The 19,479-nt window shown below is 46.4% G+C and overlaps 1 protein-coding gene across 2 annotated transcripts in view; it reads left to right on the top strand.

Moving 5' to 3' along the window:
* Nucleotides 1-19,479, top strand: part of ZFHX3 (zinc finger homeobox 3) — a 244,021-nt gene that overhangs the window by 56,476 nt on the left and 168,066 nt on the right. The gene's annotated exons all lie outside the window — the stretch shown is intronic.

Here is a 19,479-nt window from a genome sequence, read left to right as displayed (position 1 = left end):
GTTTGACTCCAGACTCTAAATCAAGCTCTTATGTAATCTTAGGCTGTTACATTGGGCTCATTTTTTTTTCTCAGCAGTGGTATTGATAGTGGCCATGTATAAACGTGTCAGGGACTGTGCCCAACGCGTGATGCCTATTACCCCTTCCTGTATTGGTGGTAGGATGGTGCCTCGTACCTTCCAGGGGTAGGAGTAAGGGTGGGGTCAGCAAATGGTGAGTTTTGAACAAGATTTAGAGGTAGCTGGGGCCTAAAGTACTTCTTTGGAAGTCTTTAAGCTCTTCTAAATAAAGAAGAATCCATATTTCCTTGAAAAAAGGCTTAGCTTGCCATGAATATGTCAACTCAAGGCTGAGAAGCTTGGCTCTGGCCAGGGCCATTCTTTTCTCAGAAGGTGCTCCTGAACTGGATAAAGACAGAGCTTTCTTTAAAAAAAAAAAAAAAAAAAAGTGTATTATGTAAAAAAAAGTGATGATCTCCATCACTTACACTTGACAACAATTCACTTTTTGTTGGATTTCTTTACTCTTTTTGTTCATGGGCTTTGATTTTAGAGCTCATCAAAGATATCATGAGGCTTCATCATTTTCTTAGGTGGTAGTAACATTATGTCAACATAACAAAAGTAACACGTTCTTGCACGCAATCAAATATCAGATTGCTCTTCACACTTACCTGATTGTCCCCAGAATGGCTTCTTAGGTTGATTTGTTTGAAGGGGTTTCCAAGCGAGGTCTACCTAGTGCATTTAGGTGTTCGATTCTTAGCTCTCAAATCTAGATCAGTCCCCTCACCCCTCACTGTGGCCTCCACATGTGCCTCCCCGCTGACCATCCCATGGATTTAGAACAATGATGGGGAGTAGGTCCATGTCACAGAAGAGGCACTGTCGTGGTGTGAAGATACTCACATCCCCTTTCTAACTCTGCCACTGACCTTGAACAAGCCACCGACACCCTCTGGGGTCATTATTCCTGTCCATCAAAGGAGACAGTGAGTCTGAATGACCTTAGACTCAAGCCTTCTTATTATGACCTCCTCAAAGGGAACACTTGCTACCTGTTCCTTATCCCAGTTTTTGTGATTGAGAAATTGTTGGTGCTAAATAATCCTGAGTGATTAACTTGTTCTTTTTCTCTTGAACATTGTGAATAGTATACCTTAAACAAGGTTATTATGTTCTCCTTCTGAACTTTCAAAAAGCTTAGAGCCAAGTTTATGCCTCAACGTGTTGGTTATTATTGTATGCATTTTTCTGAAATGTTAAAATTTAAGCTTCTTTAATCTGGACCGTTTTTTAAAGTCTTTATTGAATTTGTTACACCATTGCTTATACCTTATCTTTTTTTTTTTTTTGGCCATGAGTCATGTGGGACATTAGTCCCCCAATAGTGGATCGAACTTGTCCCCCTGCATTGAAAGTCAAAGTCGTAACCATTGGACCACCAGGGAGGTCCCTGTTATATGCATTTTAAGCCTCATTTTTGGCTCAGATTTCCTCCACTGTTGTTCATTCTTTCTTCTTCTGCCCTGGCCTCAATTTATGCGATCATGTTGTGTTGTGTATTCTTGCAAGCAGCGTGAATAAATGACTCCATGCTGGGTATTCTCGTGTGACTCTGATCTGGTCTGCAAGCTCTTTCACCTAGGGTCCCTGTCTTACTGTTTTCTGCTTTGTTGAGCCACGCATTAGGTGCTCAGTAAAAACTTAACCAATAGAGTTTAAATCGGACATATTGTCATCACTTGTGCGTTTACATTTTTTCCCATTTTAGTGGTGAAGAGTTGTTGGGAGCAGTATTGATTTTTTTGAGTGTGGCCCCAGTCCTTCTTGGATTCATCTTTTTATGGCAAAACTGCCAGAGGAAGTCTGGCAGTTTTTAAATGCAGTGGATTTGGCTGACGATGTTTATTTTTCGGTAGAACTTACCTTTGTCAATAGCTTCTTGCTACCTTTTCCCCCTAGGCTTTTGATGAGTGAAGCAGTATTTGCTGGGCAAACATTGGGGACAGGGGGTTTTAAATCCTGAAACAGTAGCCATTCTACGTATTCTGGAGTCCACCTCTGGCTCCAGCCTTGGACACCGGGAGCGCCCTTGTGGAGATGCACAGGGTGATGGAGGTGGATGTACCCCTGGGAGAAGGCAGGCTAGGCAGTCGGTGAGCAAGTTCTCCTCTTGGCTCTCCAGCAGCCTGCCTTGGCCTTGGGAAGGCTGTGCCTGCTCTCCTCAGTAAGGCCATGGTTCTGATGGACTCTCTCCCTTACCCCCCCACCCAGGACCTCTGCTTCCTTGATTGCCCAGTAGGGGACGTTCCTCCTGCAGCTTTAGGGGAGGGTCTGAGTCTGTGCTTGTTGAGCCCCCAGCACACAGTAGGTGCTCAGTAAACACAGGGGGGTGCCTTCAGGAGCAGCTCTTCAAGTGATCAGAGGACATATTTACAGCCTTTGCTAGGGGCCTCCTTTTTTGATGTTTCTGCCACTTGGGAAGGCAGTCCTCTAAGCGCTGGTTTTGAGGGGCTGTGGTTTTGAAGGCTCCTGTTCTGGGTCCCCGGATGACTTCTGTCTCAACCACAGAGAACCGAGGTGCCCTTGTTGGTTGACGGAGTCCTCCCCATGTTCTTCTCCCAGCCAGACACCCTCCCAGGCCAGCGGCTTGGCCTTGCTTCTCTCCTTCCCACACCGAGGAGATGCTTCCAAGCCTCTGCTCCATGCAGACCTAGTCCAGAGGGAAGGCGAGACCCTTGGGTGAGGGGTCCTGGGTGTGGCGAGGAAGTTGAGGCTCATGGCTTGCAAGTTTTCTTCTAATGGAATTTCCCATCACTTACTGCCCTGCTGATTTCTGATCAATGAAAATGAAATTGCATCACCTCCTCAGAGGCTCCACGTATGCCTGCTGCTTCCAGCTGTGTCAGTTCCGGTAAAATAATCTCATCAGGCGTGCAAGAGGGTAATAGGAAATAAAAATAAAAACCCACAATTAGCAAGAGGCCTTGCAGCTGAGTAACACTTTCCATGCCGGAGGCAGAAGGCCAGGGAGTGAACGCTTAGGAAAGATTCCTTTAAATAAAAGAAGGAAGATTCCTGGTCCTTTTCTTCTCCCTTTTCCCCTGAACTCTGGCCCCCACCCTTCATGTGTGGATGGTTCAAACTCGTGCACAGGTTTGTCCTGCCCTCCAGGTGAGGTCAGCAGAACAGCTGTGAGAGGGACACACGAGGGAGGGGGCTTTCACTTTTCTTTCTCCCCAGCCCACCTCCCACCCCAGACAAACACCAAATGAGTTTCAGAAATTTCAGTTTCTCCCACCGACCTGTGACAGGAAACCAGATGGTTGCAAGGGGGGCTGGGGGTGGGTGGGCGACAACTGGAAGCTGAGTTAAGGTTGGTAAATAGGCTTCTCAGAGCTGGTTTATTTTAATTCCTAGACTTTATGCTTCAATTATCAGTCCATTAAGAACCAGACTCCCCACCTCTGCGTTATTCTCCAAAACTCCCAGGACCATGTCATGAACAAAAAGGAGGGTCTATTGAGGGGCATGGCTTGGTCACATGGAAGCAGGAGTGTGGGACAGGCCAGTCCTAACACCTCTGGGTAAGGCTTGGGGATGGTGAACCCAAGTACCTGAGGAGAAGCAGTGCTCGTGTGAAGGCTGGTTCAGTGGTTCTGGCAGTTTTTCTTAAGTTGTTTGGGGCACAGCATGCTTTCCTCCTGGGTCATCAGGAAATCTCAGACATTCCTAAGTTTCCTTTAGGAATCTGACTCCCTTTAGGTTCCTGACTCCCATGTAGGTTGAGGATGAGACCCTTGAGAGAGATGAGCATGGCAGGGGTGTGGGGAGGGGTTATGGTATCCCCAGCACCCAAGGGGCTTAGGGCAGTTGCGCAACTTGCCAAACCATGTGTGGCAGCAGTTGAACCATGTTTTTAAATGCAGTGGACATCAGAGGTCGTCACAGGCCGCCTCTGGTTCATAGAAGGACGGATTCTGGCCTTAGAGCAGGAAGGCTCAGGAATGTGGGGAGCGGTGGTAACCTGGATAACTGTGTTGATACTGTGAATCCGGCAGCACGTGGAGTTCTGCGCCTCCTCCAGCTAGCACCCTGCCTGGATGGTCACCACTGTCCAGGTTCTTATTTTGCATTTCTGGCCTCTAATGAGAGCAAGCTAGTTGGGAGTCTGTATCGATAAGAGGGCCGCTGTGCATATTGTAGGCACTTGGTGACCATCTGTTGTGTGAACGGATAAAAATCGTTAGAGCAGCCAGCGAGTTTTTGGCCAAGCATGATTCACAGGGGTTTAAAGCTAAGAGCACCAGGGCCAGAACCCCAGCAGCCTCTTCACTGTCATGGCCTAAGAGATGGGCCTGTTAACCAGCCAGATTGGGTACCCCCATCTCAGCATGGCTTAACGCTGGGGCCTTCTGGAGCTGTGGGAACAGTTTTCGTCAACTTATTCTGGCACTGCCTGGGATTAGGGCTGCTGGCTGGAAGTTTTGAGGGGACAACCCGAGCTCTAGGGGGGAGAGGACAGAGGGTGTCACTTCAGAAGGATGCTGAAGTTCTTGACGTCAACATGCGTTTTTCATGTGTCTGTGTATATGTTTCTTTGCTTTTTTTAATTATTTTTTAATTGAAGGATAATTGCTTTATAGAATTTTGTTGTACAGTTATATTTCTATCCTCTCATCTCAGACACTTAGCACAAGGTCTTGATCTACATTGATCACTTTTTATGACTTGAACTGGCAATTCCCTGCCAGGGATCAGACCTAACCAGGGTGTTCAGGAAACCATTAAGGAAAAATACATAACCATACTCATTCCCAGACTCAATTGTTTGGTCGTAGCAGTGCCTGGATAAGAGACTTTCCAGCATGATTAAGCCACGTCCTATTTAACGTGGCCTCGACGATTGTTCACAGCAGCCACTGACCCAAGAGCAGTGCCTGGAGCAGTGAGAAGAGAAAGTCCATCTGGGCCACTTGTGCTGAGCTTGTGAGGGCGTCATTGTTACCCGCTTCAGGTGGCTTCTGGAAGGCTAAGGCAGCGCAAACTCTTTGGATCCTTACGTTTGAAGAAGGAATTTTCCTTTGTTGATGTGCCTCATTCCCAGGGCCACTTTTTGAAGTGGCTAGTGGTAAATACGTCTCAATCCGTTTTTCTTGATTAAAAGTAATGGTGCAAATAATTGGCTTTCTGATTACCACTTGGGATGGAGAAGGGGCTCTGAAGAGTAGGGCACACATGTCAGTTTCACTGCCCCTACCCCTGCCACCCACACACCCCGCCACCCAACACCCGGTTGGGTTTTAAGCTTCAGAGTTTGGAAGTTCTTCACATACACTCAGAGGGCGAACAGAACCCGTACCCTCTTCAGTCCGTCTTGAAGTCCGCCGAGGTCACCATGGCTGCTGGTCCACTTGGCCGTAAGGGAAGGAACTGCCAGGGGCCAGGCCGGACAGCCTCCATCCCTGCTCCATTTAGTGGTGCCTCTTGCTCCCTGCTGCTTGAAAAGCTGTTTATGCTAACGAGCCAGGGAAGATCTGAAGCCCGCGCGGTGCCTGCACTGGTGAGAGGCTCTGTGTGTGTGTTGCCCCATTAATGAGTCTTCGAAGGGCAACCCTTGTTTGTTTTGTCCTGGTGCCAACTCCGGAGCCTTGTGCCAGAGCGCGCTGCCGATGGGGAGCCCGCCATGTGGCTTTCTTCCTGCTGAGAGGAAAACACACTCCTTTTTCAGAGAGTCATTTTGGAGATGCACGTCGAGGGGGACATTCCTTCCCCAAGGCCACCTCTCACCTGGCCCTTGCCTGGCTTCCTGACCATCCCAGCGCGACCATGTCCGGTGTGGAGCCCTGGCCCTCGCCTGGCTTCCTGACCATCCCAGCGCGACCATGTCCAGTGTGGAGCCCTGGCCCTCGCCTGGCTTCCTGACCATCCCAGCGCGACCATGTCCGGTGTGGAGCCCTTGCCCTCGCCTGGCTTCCTGACCATCCCAGTGCGACCATGTCCGGTGTGGAGCTTGTGGAGAGCAGAAGTTCCTCTGCCAGGAAGGCTGGATGGGGTTTCCCAGGTGCTGCTGCAGGACCAGAGAAAGGCAGCTCACAGGTTATTCCTTTGTTCTCACAGATCAGATCTGTGTAGAAGAAAGCTCGAGGCCCATGGCTGCTTCTATCCCGTCCCAGAAACAGCACGTGCAGAGAATCTGCCCAAGTCAGTCTCTCTTGCGTCTGTGCAGCCTTGAACCCCTGCAGTTTCTCCTGTGATTCAAATTAAAAGTTCCGCTGATCAATCACTAGTTCCTAAGAATTCAGGAACCAGTGGACTCATGGTCCTCTTCTACTCAAGAGCACAGATGGCTTTATAACCCTTTCCACAAGGAAAACACTTTGTCCATACCCGACTCCCCTCATTCTGTCCCCCAAACCCAGATAGTTAGGGGTTTGCTTGGCTTTCTGGATTTCTGTCTCCTTGACCAGTCTATTTAGGATGACTGGAATGAGGGCTGCCCCTGTAGACTTCAAATCTCCCAGATTATTTGGAATAGGAAATAATAAACCACAAAATACTGAAATACTCAAGTGTTGTACCTGAACCTCCAAATGAGGAGGAATGGGTCTTTGGTGGTCAATTATTTGTAATGTTGAGATCAGCGCTCTCCCACTAATACTATTTAAGATGTCTCAGAGAGAGTGCTCTTAATCAAGTTTTTACTACCTGCTTCGCACTGTGCTGGGAGGTGAACAGAATTATAAGCTGATTTTCGCCTTCAAGCAGCTTATAGTCCATTGGTAGAGATAGAAGTAACCCAGGTGGTACAAGGAGAAACTGTTTTAGTGTCAGTGTCCTGGTGATTACTGTTGGAGTTCAGCAAGGAGAAATACTTTGGTGGGTTTGAGTGATCTGTCGTTGTTGTTCATTCACTACGTCGTGCCTGACTCTGCGACCCCCATGGACTTCAGCACGCCAGGCTTCCCTGTCCTTCACTGTCTCCCCGAGTTTGCTCAAACTCATATCCATTGAGTTGATGATGCCATCCACCCATCTTGTCCTCTGTCGCCCCCTTCCCCTTCTGCCCTCAATCTCTCCCAGCATCAGAGTCTTTCCCAGTGAGTCCATTCTTCACATTAAATGGCCATAGTACTGGAGCTTCAGCATCAGCATCAGTCCTTCCAGTGGATATTCTGGGTTGATTTCCTTTAGGATTGATTGGCTTGATCTCCTTACTGTCCAAGGGACTCTCCAGAGTCTTCCTCTAGCACCACAATTTGAAAGCATCAATTCTTTGGTGCTCAGCCATCTTTATGGTCTGACTCTCACATCCATTGATGACTATCAGTAAAAACCATAGCTTTGACTACGTGAACCTTTGTCGGCAAAGTTATGTCTCTGCTTTTTATTACGCTGTCTAGGTTTGTCATAGCTTTTCTTCCAAGGAGCATGCATCTTTTAATTTCTTGACTGCAGTTTGAATGATAGGAGGGGAGTTTTATTGCCTCTGTGAAACTGGAGCTTGTGCTTTTTAAGGGACGTCCAAGGTTTGGATGAATGTTGAGGAAGAGAGAGGCCATCCACAGGGTGAGGGGCTGCAGAAACGGAGGCAAGAATGTGTTGATGGGGTTGAGACTCTGCTGTCGGAGAAGTGAGAGCTGGCTTGATTCATAGTGTGGGGTTGATTTTAGAGTGTGTTAAAACCAGTGTGGGGAGCATCTGTTTGAATATTTTGGCAACTGTCTTTTGCGTGGGAAAGGCACTGGGTGAAGATGACAGCAAGAAGACTGGGATGATCTTTCCTTTCTGTTTTCTGGAATCAAAGATGGTACCAAGAGTTCCATCCAGAGAGCCCAGGGCAGTCGGCAAGGGGCAGTACCGCTTGGACATGTCGAGCCACGCCAAGTGTGGCGTGATGGGAGGCCAGCCACTTGCAGACATCTTGTGGTCCACTGAAAGTCTGAGACGCACATTCAGGTGATAAGTCAGGAATGGAGAGTTTTGCTTTGGGAATCAACTCATAATTTCAGTAATTGAAACCACAGAAGTAGTTAAGGTAGTTGATACACAGAGATAAGAGCAGAGAACCAAGGGAGGTGGTGAAGTATGATGCTGGTTAATTCTATAGAACAGAGAGGAGAGATTTCTGGGGGTTAACATAGTACGGCATTTTATTAAGTAACTGGACAAGTGCACCCACATGTGGTTAGAGACGTAGGAGGAAAGCTGGAAAGCCATGTCAGAGAAGCAAGGCGGGGAAAAGACTGCAAGGGGACAGTCAGCAGTTCTGAATGCAGGGGAGATGGAAGAAGATGAGAGGAAAAGAGGCTACCCTGAGAAGGGCATTGGTGACCTTGGAGAGGGAGCTGCATCTTGGAGACACGGGGCCTTCTAACACCCCTTCCTGCAGAAACAGTGTCTAGCACCTCCTCCAGAGAGCCTGAGCCTGTGTTCTGGGGTCGGGGGGTGGGCTGGCTTCTGTGTGTATCTTCACTCGGGTCTACGTTTGGGTCTGCTGTGCAGCAAAGCTTGAGAACTGCTAATACGATGCAGTCTAGCTCTCTGTAAGCACGTAGAGCTGGTGGAGTCACCTGGCTTTAGAAGATCAGTGATGGGAAAGTGAGGCCGTGGACGCAGTCCACTTGTTGAAAGGAGTTGAGCCCTGAGGGAAGGACAGAGCAGTGTCATGTGCCTTGACGATGTGAACAGTCAGGTTCCCGTTCAGAAGCTTACGTGGGCGTGGAATGTGGTAGCCTGGCAAGTGGGAGGGGGATTGGCCAGCAAAACCCTACGAAGCCCTCTTAGTAATCATCATGGAAAGGACAATACACCCCTGCTGTAGGAATAACAGGCAATTTACAAAAGAAATAGCCAGTAAGTATCTGCAGATGGGTTCTCTTACTGGCAAAAAATGGAAGTGAGAATGAAATGCCATTTCTTGCCTGCCAAATTGGCAACTTTTTTTTTTTTTTAAAGCAAAATAATACCCACTATTGATGAAGGTGCAGGAAAATTGAGGCTCTTGTGCCAGTGAGCATGTGTTGGAAAGGCTTTCCTAGAGGGCCGCTTGGCCTATGCCAGGCAGCCTGAAATATTCCTAGCTTTTGAGCCAGCAGTTACACTTCCAGAAATATGTCCCACGGAAATAGAGATGGAACGTTATGGGTGAAAGCCTAGGTTTTAAAGTAGGAAGGAAGGCTTATGGTTTCAAAGGTTGACTTTGGTAGTATGTAACTTGTATAAGGTATTAACATTTAACCCTCTAGGCCTCAATTTCCTCATCTGTAAAATGGGCTGTTGAAAGGATCGAAGGATATAATGTCTTTTTAAAAAGTTCTTAGAACCGTGCCTGGCCCTACTAAGTGGGTAGTAATTGAGCTACTGCTTATTTTTATTATTTTGTTATTATATGTGCAGAAACATTTGTGAAGAGTTTACTGCTGTGCAGCATAAACAGCAAAATATTAAGGATTGCTTAAATGTCCAGTAATTATGAATTATGCTGTGTCCGTAAGATGCAATATCTATGTAGCCATTAATTCTAACCTATGAAGGATATTTCATGTCCTAGGAGCACTTCAATGCCTAAATTAAGTTAAAGGGGCAGTCTACTTAAGGAGCAGTGTGATCTGAGGTTGGTAAAGATCTGTAACTATAAAAATGAAGAAGGAAAAAACCTAAAAACTTCATACCTCCCGGTGGCTCTCTGGCCAGTAATACTGTAGGTGGTTTTTATTTCAGATATTGAGTTTTTCTACAGATACCCCAAGTTTTTAAAAATAGTGTGTTCATGCTGCTTTAGTCAGAAGACATTATTTAAAATAAGTCTTAACATCATGAAACGCCAGATTGAAACTCTTAACGGGCCAGATGGTACATTTTACATCATTTCCTAACTTTTGCTCCACAGCCCAATAGGAGAAATGGAGAGATCAGAAACGGGATCTTTCGAGATGGATTTTTAGGAAATTGGAATTGAAAAGTTTTGGGCGCTGGCACAGAAGACATTGAAGTAGATGTTCACACTTAGTGGGGAAGGTATCCAGTTTGCGGAGAAAGCACTGGAGGTTGGGCGAGGATGGAGGGGCAGATGATCCAAGTGGGAAGTTCAAGGGGCTGTATTTGCTAGAAGGAGGGGCTGCTTCACATCTGGGAGGGGGATCCATGCATTATGGTGAATAAATTCAGGTCAGGAGAGAACCATTCAGGCCAGTAATGGACAAAGGATACTGGCCCGTTGTTCTCAGGATATGGGAGAGAGGTTTCAGGGTAGACACTGAAGGAAGTACCTAAGTGTTGGATAAAATATTCATATAGCTGGTTAAAATGCCCCCAATTCTGCCTCCCCCCCCCCTTTTTTTTTTTAAAGAAAAACACAGAATCAGTAAAAACTGAGTGGTTTCACTTTTCATTACTGTATTATGGGTTTGGTCGTTTTTGAACTTTGGGTGTGTCTCCATACATAGTAACAAATCTGTTCCAGTAAATACCAGCTCCTCTCTCCAGACACCCACAGCCTGGCCTGTTAGACCTGGCTCTGCTGCGGATCTCGGGACTCTCTCCTCCTCCCCTGCATGACTCTGTCAGAGCCAGAATATCGCGGTAGTTGTGGATTCCCTGCAGAATGGACTGAGCTAGCAGTTTTCACTTCTAGGCTGATTTATGTTCACGCTGGAAAGAGCACAGATGCAGTTATTAGCAAACATGAAGCCCAGGGCCTGGACGATTTTCTGGGCCTTCCGGGCAGTGGTCCTCTTGCAACACAGGAGACCTGTTCCAGCACGTGTGTGTTCCCTGATCTCGCCATAGTTACAGAATGATTCTCAAGGCTACAGGGAAATAGCTACCAAGAGGATGGAATCTCGCCTATTTATGGTTTAACACTTACTGACTTACACGCAGCAGCAATATACAAATACTGTTGTGTAAAGCACAGAATGGAATTGGATATGATTCTTCAGTGGATTCCAGGCTAAACAGTTGAGGGTATTATTTCTTTGCCCCTTGAATGTGGTTTCTACTTATCTCCAAACCTAGGTTACCCTTGGTGCTCGCTCTTTTTTTTTTTCTTAGACCGTGGGGATAGTTTATTCATCATTGTGTATCTTGCTAACATGTTGTAGTCTGTGTTAAGCGGTACCCACTCTCTGTAGGTTGCTGGATTTCTTGCTTTCCGTGGTGGCTATCCTTACCATTATATTTAGAATTGCTCTTCACCAGGTTAGGGAAATCTGTCTTGAATCAGGATGCCTCAGTAAATAGGTTTCAGCATGTGTTACTTGAAATCCTGCCTGAATTAGAATGGCCATTTGTCTTCTCCAACCAGGGAGTTCTAGCTAGAACCTTTTGGGTGAAGAAAGGGAAGACCAGTTTTCTCTATCTGTCTGCACCTCCCCGTCGAAGCCTCCCTCCTGTCATGAAGCTGTGCCAGGAATGGATTTCAAATGAAGATAAGGGTGGATGATCAGGCTGGGTTGGCTGTTTGTCAGTATTTTGGGGAGATTCAACACATAGAGTTCCCACACTGGACAATTTTTTTTTCTTTTTCATTTAACGTAATTTCAGATGTACAAGAAAGTTATAAAGATAGAATAGAGAATTCTCACATATATTTCATCCAGTCCTCTCCCATGTTATTAATACCATTTTCTCCCTTCTGTGTGTTTGTCGTCATGCATGTTTGCACAGAGACACGCTCTCAAACATGTATTTGCTAAGCAGTTCGAAAATGGAGACAGCATGCCCTGCTGCTAAGTTGCTTCAGTCGTGTCCGACTCTGTGCGACCCCATAGATGGCAGCCCACCAGGCTCCCCTGTCCCTGGGATTCTCCAGGCAAGAACATTGGAGTGGGTTGCCATTTCCTTCTCCATTACCTCTAAATGGACCTGTGCCTATTTCTTAAAAACAAAGATACTCTTTTATATAACCACACTGCAGTTATCAAAATTAGTAACTAACATTCATCTACCACTATTTCCCAATCTACAGACCTTAATCAGATTTTGCAAAGTTGTCCCAACCGTGCCCTTTATTTGGGAAAAGTCCAGATTCTGTGTTTTGTTCATTGGTCACGTCTCTTTAGTCTAACTCTTTAATCTGAAACAGTGTGTCTTTCTGCCTCCTGACACTGACATTTCTGAAGAGCCTAGGCCATTAGACTGTCCCCGGTTTGGATTTGCCTGCTGTTCTCTCGTGATTAGACTTGGGTTTTGCATTTTCGGCAGGCATGTCACAGAAGAGATGTCACGTTCTTCTTAGTGCATCCTCTCAGGAGGCACAGGATGGCTACTCGTCTCATTCTTGGTGAGCCTCACTTCGACCACGTGATGAAGGCAGGTGGTGCTGCCAGGCTTCTCCAGTGTAAAGTCACTGTTTTTTCCTTCTGTAATTAATAAGTGTCTTGTGGGGAGATTCTTTGAGACTGTAAATATTCCTGTAACTACTCAAACTTTCACCCACTGCTTTTCGTATTCATTGATTCTTTGCTGAATGGGTTACTACTATGATGATGGTTACCAGATGGTATTGTTCTAACTTTATCATTCCCTCTGTATTTGTTAGTGGGATTTCCACCCTAAGCAAGAACTCTGCTTTCTGCCACATTAAAAAAAAAAAAAAATTACCAAAGTATGGAATCATGGATTCTAATTTTATATATTGGGTTGTAATCCTTTACTCTCATGTAACTTTCTTGCTGAAATTGTCCCAAGCTCGGGCAGTGAGAGCCCCTGCAGATGCTCCTGAGCCTTTGGGCACACTCTTCATTCAATCCTAGAGCACTTCCTTATGTCCTGCCTCAGAGAGGTGCTCCACACTCATCTTGCGCTCTCCCTGCCCCAGCCCAAAAATTGGCCGGCTCTCCAAGGAGACCTGCTTCCATTTAGAGGAGGAGGGTTGCACCAGACATTTCTTCAGTTTAGAGGAAAAGAAGGAGTGTGTCCAGGGATCATTTATTTTTTTCCTCTCTCAAAGTGTTATCATTTCTCCCAATACGTTAATTTCCCCCGTGGTTTTATTAAGCACCTGTTACATTGTGGATGTGAAAGATACAGAGATAAATGAGACAGGGATCTTGCTCTCCAACTGCTCATAGCCTCATGGCAGAAATAGACAAGTCAACATATCATTACAGCATTGTGATAACTCTAGAATTGCAGTGTGTCACCATATGCAAAACTAGGATCACAGAGGAGGAGGTTAAAGCTGATAAAGCTGACTGAATAACCCAGTGGGTCACCAGGAATGAGTAGAATCTTCACCTTTCAAATGACCCAAGAGGCTGCCTGATGTGGAACCTTCTGGCTATAGCAAAATGCCCTTCTCCACGCATGAAACCAGGGTCAGCATTCCACTTGGGAACTCTAATTAATCCAGAGAAAGATTTTTGTTTATATTGAATTGAACTCTATTTTTTAAATAAATCACCCCTCATTTACTCCTAGTTAAACCCTAAAGCTCAGTAGAAGACATGGAACTAATCCTCATTGTATGTGGCAGGCAGGGCTTCGCATGGTTGAAGATGGTTGTCTTGCCCTGCAATGGGAACCTTGATTTTTTTTTTTTGCTCTTGAGCTGATCATGGTCAGCCATTCATTAGTCAGTACACCTCTTACCAGATTCCCCCACATGGCTCATAACATTCTTCATGCAGTTAGAGAAAACGAGAGGGCTGTGATTCTGCTCAGTTGGAACAGATAGAGGCACCCCTGTAGCCCAGAGGCCGCATCTACATCTTTGGCCACTGTGTCAGCTTTAGGCTGCTGCTGAATTTGTAGTGAAGGAACACCTCCAGGTATGTTTTTTGTTTTTTGCATGAACTCCTGTTAATCCAAGTCCCTTTAATTCCCTGTTGGTTTTACTGCTTGCTTGAACTTAAATACAAGTCTTCCTATTTCTCTTTTCAAAATTTCATCTTGTTTGTTTCAGCCTGTTGTTCCAACTTACCGAGATTTGTTTTAAAAAAGTCTTGATTCCACCATTTAGCATGTTAGTCCCCTCAATTGATGTATGTGCTTGGTCTCGTCCACCCCTAAAGTTGTCGATTTAAGTGAAGGGAACCAGGGATAAGGCAGGACTTTAAGGCATGTCCCTAGACACATTGACCTTTGAGTGGGTACTTTAGGTAATAACATCTTCCAGCTATAAGAGCGGGCAGACTTTATTATCTGAAAGACATTTCATCCCCTAGATACACAGAAATGATAAACTTTGGGATACATTATTAAAATCAAAAAGGACCCTCTACTGCGTTTCTCAGATCGTTGAGTCTAAGTGAAGCTATTCTCCAGTTTATTTTATGTGAATTTTCTTACTGAACCTACAGCTAATTGCTGAGTCCTCAGGACCTTTTGTCCCCCAGATGCTATTCAACAACTGTTGACTCTTCTTCTAAAACTGTGAGGAACTTGCAGTATATAGTCTATAACACATCCTTTTAAACTTAATATATATACTTAATCCAAAATGATGATACACATCTTCCTCTCCTTTCTCTTGTTTTATATTACTTCTGAGTGCTTTTTCGCCATTTAACATTATATTTATTTGTTTGCGGTCTTTCCCCACAAGAATGTAAGCTGATTCCTATTGTTGATTCTCTGAGTATCTGACATATAATAGGTGGACAGTAAATGCTGAGTTAATGGATGAATACATTTTTTGATCTATAGTTTCTGGAACTGCCTTTTTTTTTTTCCTTGAAAGAAGTCAAGATAATGGGCCTTTTATCCCTTCTTTCCTGTGTGAAGATATCCAAGTAGGAGAGTGCATTTTGAACTCTCATCTCCTCTATCATTCCCAAGTTAAAAAAAAAAAAAAAAAAAGGAGGGAGAAATGTGTCTGTGAACTGGTAGTGTTCCTTTCCACAGTCATCCTGATAGCCCATGATCTTGGAACAGACCCTGGTACCTAAAGATTGAATGCGACTGTCAGATGTGCTGAAGTTCTCTTTGAGAAATAGATATTAAAGTAAAACAGAGAAGATGGGACTTCACCGGTGGTCCAGTGGTTAAACTTTGCACTCCCAATGCAAGGGGTACAGGTTAGATCCCTGGATGGGGAACTAAGATTCCGAATGCCACATGGTGGGGCAGAAAAAAAAGAGAAATAACTAAAAAAAAAAGACAAGAAAACATAGTAGAATGGCTAAGAACACAGGCTCTACAGCAAGATTATGGTTTTGTCATTTAGGCTTTCATTTGTTATTTGACAAACATTATGTCATTTGTCATTTAGGTCAAGCGACCTGAGTTTTCCCAGCCTCAAAATGGGGCTAAAAATAGCACCCATCTTCTGGAATGTTCTAAGCGTCCAGGTGGTGTTGGGCCCACAGGCCTTACCATGATGCCACACTCAAGAAGTGATGGCTTCCCTTCAGATGGTTTTCATTTTTAAAAAGCTTTGGGAAAAAAGGCACAGAGTAGGACATGAGGTCGCCTATAACCTCATCCCCTAGCAATTACCTCTGTAAAATTTTTTTGCATAAATCTCACGGATTTCCACATGCAGAACCTAATTAGGCTTTGTTCACTCAGCATCCTGTGTGATCATTTCCCACCCACCCCTGTACATAGTTTCTTTTAAAAGTGATATTTTATACCATCCTATGGAATGCTATGCACTGTAATTTAGAAAATACCTTGTTTCTCCAGATTATTGCCATCTTTTTTTTTCCTGTTACAAACATTGTGATGAATAATCTTCTATCTCTGCGTATCTTGGATTGTTTCCTGAAACAGGGGAATTGCTGAGTCAAAGGGCACGTGCATTTTTGAGGTTTTTGACACCCACTGCCAAATCGCTTTCAGGAAGGTGGTGCTCACTGAAGTCCCCCTCCAGCAGAGCAGGGAACCCCCAGGAGCCCGCCCATTCACTTCTCTCTGGTGATGCTGCATGGGTTATTCACAGAGGCAACAGTTTCTCCCATCTCTCTCTCTCTGTTTTTCTTTTCTTTCCCCCTTTGTTTCTTTTCTTGGTTTTCTGCCAGACAGCCTTTTGTGAAAGGACCGCCTAATTAACCCTGTGCTAATTAACAATTTAAAATTACACAGTGCGACTGTTGGTGTTTAATTCTCCAGGAGCTGGAGCAACAGCAGAGCCCCCTCCCCTTCCTCATAGCTGCACCCCCTGTAACTTCACCAGCTTCCCTGTAACTGTTGCATGGAGCCCTGGCCTGTCTCCTTAAGGGAGAGTGATAAAGCTGTCACATCACGTCTTCTCAGTTGAAAGAGGGAGATGGATGACTTTGTTAATGGGGGGCCCCCGGGATAACAGGGTGGAGTCTTACCATTTTTTAACCGTCTTTAAAAAATAAAAGACTGAGACTGGCAAAAATGCAGAGGTTTTACAGGTAGGTTTGAGGAAACTGTAACAGTGAGAGGACCAAGAATGGGGGAGGGGTTCCTGATGAAAATGTTAGAACTTTTCTCCACAAGAGGACTTCTCAAATGGCAGACGAAGGTGCTCAGCAGAGAGAGTGCGAGTGCTAGGTCCCTCCCTTTAACTCTCTTACTGAAGAGGATGTGCTCTGTTGAAATCTAACTAAATTCTTAAAACCACCACCACCAAGAAAAAAAAAGAACCACCCATGCTGAGTCCAACACTGGCGGTCTTGTGTTTAAAGGGGATTCGAGGGTGCAGATGGCTGGAGAGGAGCAGGCAGCCAGAAGGGGTGAGGGTTTATGGTGTGTGAGCCAGCCCCAGCCATACCGAAGGATGAGGAAGGGGTGCAGAGCTGGATGGGGGGCCGCCTATAAGAGCACAGGGACCCGCTGGGTTCCCAGGCTGCCCTCTATAACTGAAGATCATTGATTTTACGGGAAACCATGTTTACAGACAGAGTGCTGATCGACCTCGAGTTGACTTCTGTCTCCTTAAGTAAGAACTACCTTTTTCTTATTGACTGGCTGATAAACAGAGCGAAAGGAACTGCTGGCCCAGTGGGAAAGGCCTCAGATCCTGGGGCCCAAAGGTGGGGCAGCGTTAAGAGATTCCTGCATCTCTGTGCTCTGGTCCCCTTCTCCCCCCCACCCATCCCTGCACCTCCCAGGGACTGGTGAGTGAGCCCAAGATTGACCCTGCCTGGTTACCTGGCAGCATAGGCTCCAAGCGCAGAGGAGCAGTGATCTGTCATAAAGCAGAGTGTCTCATTCAAGCTTCAGTAATGCACAGCCCCTGGGGATGGTATTAAAAATGCAGATTCTGATCTGGGGTAGGGCTGAGAGCCTACATTTTTCACAGGCTCCCTGGTGAAGACAGGCTCTTTGGCCCCGAACCACACTTGGCTTAGCAAGGTGGCAAGAGCTGCCTGCTTACCCTGGCCAGCAGGCACTGACAGGAAGCCCAGAGCAGGTGCTTGGGATCCCGAGCAGGCTCCGTCTTTCCCATCAGCATCTCAGTGGGCTGTTGCCCCCTTGCGAATGAGGGGTCCCCTACATGTGCCCCCTCATGGGGCAAGTGTCACTGCCACAGGATATCTGTCTTTGCCCACAAGGTCATCTTTTCTTGACATCTTTTGCTGAGGAATAGAAAACAAAGTTGGGTGACTTTTTAAAAGTCCCAGTCCCTTAACCAGATGATTTGTGGAGGAGGAGGAGGAAGAAGAGAGCAGAGCAAGAAAAGCCCACCAATTAATTGGTAAACGCTTTGCAGGTTTCTCAGCCCAGTCCAGGCTGGAGAAGAGATTGGCTTTGCTGTCAATACACAAGTCCCTGGTGAAGCATCAAAGCTGTTCTCCTTTATCAATCGTGGCCTCCCCTTCCCGCATGTTCCTGTAACTTACCAAGCATTTATGACATTGATTTTACAATCGGGCTGTTAACCCTCCCGCCTCTTCAGGCCTGCCAACCTTTTTGGCCCAAGCTGTCAATCAGATATCATCCAGCCAATCACACACGTCCTTAGGGAAGAGCCACCTTGGATTCTCACCTGTATCCCAACTGAGCCTTATGAGGATGTCTTATCGCATTTGCTGTTTGGTTTGGTTTAGTGTAGTTGTGTTTGTTTAAAATCAATATATCTTTTCTAAGGCACACGAAACTTTGTTGTAGTGGAATTTGAGGTTATAAGCTAAGAGCTGGTGTGTGTGCATGTGCGTGCTTGTGTGTTAACAAACAAAATATGACACGTTCTTCCAAAAAGTTGTTTCTCCTGAAACTTCTGGTAAACCTGCTTTCCCCATCTTTTCCCGAGAGGGAGCTCTTGGTTCACTGTGCAGTCGAGAATCAAGCAATGAAAAAAAGAATGGGAAGATGGAGGCGGGGGTTGGGGGGAACAAACCTAGCCAAAATCTTCATGCTGTGTGTGAATGAGATGGTGGGTGGAGAAGCAGCCAAGTGTTCTCCAGGAAGGAGGCGTGGCAGGGAGGGTGGCCTGGGATTCACAGCGAGCACTCTTGAAAACCTTGCGAGGCGCTGAGTCTCCTGTAGGAGCGGGGCCGGACAGAAGAAACGCTCCTGTGATATTGTTGCCACAGGAGCAGAGCAGAGGCAAGCGATCTAATGTCTCCCTCCCCAGGGACATGAGGTCTCAGAGGGCAGATTGAGCTCAGTGGCACTTTGGAGTCGGAAACGGAAAAGCCCCAGGGCTGAAGGACAGCTGCTTGGGTAACGACTAATAAGTAAGAGGCAGGTGTGGAACTGGGGCTGGCGGAGCCCAGCTGCCATCTCGGCTCGCTGTGAGATCCTTGACAGCAGAACCCCCCTAGTCAGTGGTGAACGCGCTCCATCCAGGCAGGGCGAGATCCTCCCTGCAGGCGGCGGACTCAGCCCACTGAGAGTCTGGGTGGATCTTCCTAGAAACATCCCGCTCATGTTTTGCATCTCTGTATTTTGAGTCTGAAGCCAGCTGAGTCACAAGCAAGTGTGTTCTGTGGGTTGTGGGGAGGAGATAGGAATTGAGAACACCACCTTTCTCAGCATCCCAGTGGCATTGGAGTCATTTCTTAGATCTAGGGCCTCAAGTTTTACTACTTGTAAAATGAGACAGTGTTTTCAAGACTGGGACAGGGTGACTGCAGCCATGGGGCCTTTGAGGGGCTTCACAGAGCTTGCCCAGGCCTGCACACATGCCCTTGACCCTTGCGCCCTCAAACACTTCTCCGTGAATTTCTCAAACTAAAAGTGTGGTCAGTAAGAGCAAGGGCACAACTTCGGTTCTAAATCAAACGGCATGTCCCCACCCAGGTTCATCATCCTTTCTCTAGGGCTGCAAAGTTGTCTTTCTCCTGTCTCTCTGTCCCAGGTGTTCCCCTGGCCCACAGACAGTGTGGGCAACAGGGGTGGCTTTGTGTTGCCCTCTGAATGTGGTGGGACCACCGTTCTGTGTCCCGGAAAGTTGAAAACAAGCCTCCTCCTGATCCCTGCCTGATCGCCGGGCCCTGACTCTAACGCTGTGCTTGCAAAGATCTCAAACTCAAACTGGTCTCCAGGGGTGCAGCAGCTGACAGTCTGAAGACAGAAAGGGCTTCTCCTGACGCCCCTTTCCCCGACACCCCC

This window comes from Bos indicus x Bos taurus, chromosome 18, assembly GCF_003369695.1.
Source record: "Bos indicus x Bos taurus breed Angus x Brahman F1 hybrid chromosome 18, Bos_hybrid_MaternalHap_v2.0, whole genome shotgun sequence".
NCBI classification, from domain to species: Eukaryota; Metazoa; Chordata; class Mammalia; order Artiodactyla; family Bovidae; genus Bos; species Bos indicus x Bos taurus.
The sequence above is the reverse complement of the archived record's forward strand: the minus strand, read 5'-3'. Positions and strand labels throughout refer to the sequence as shown.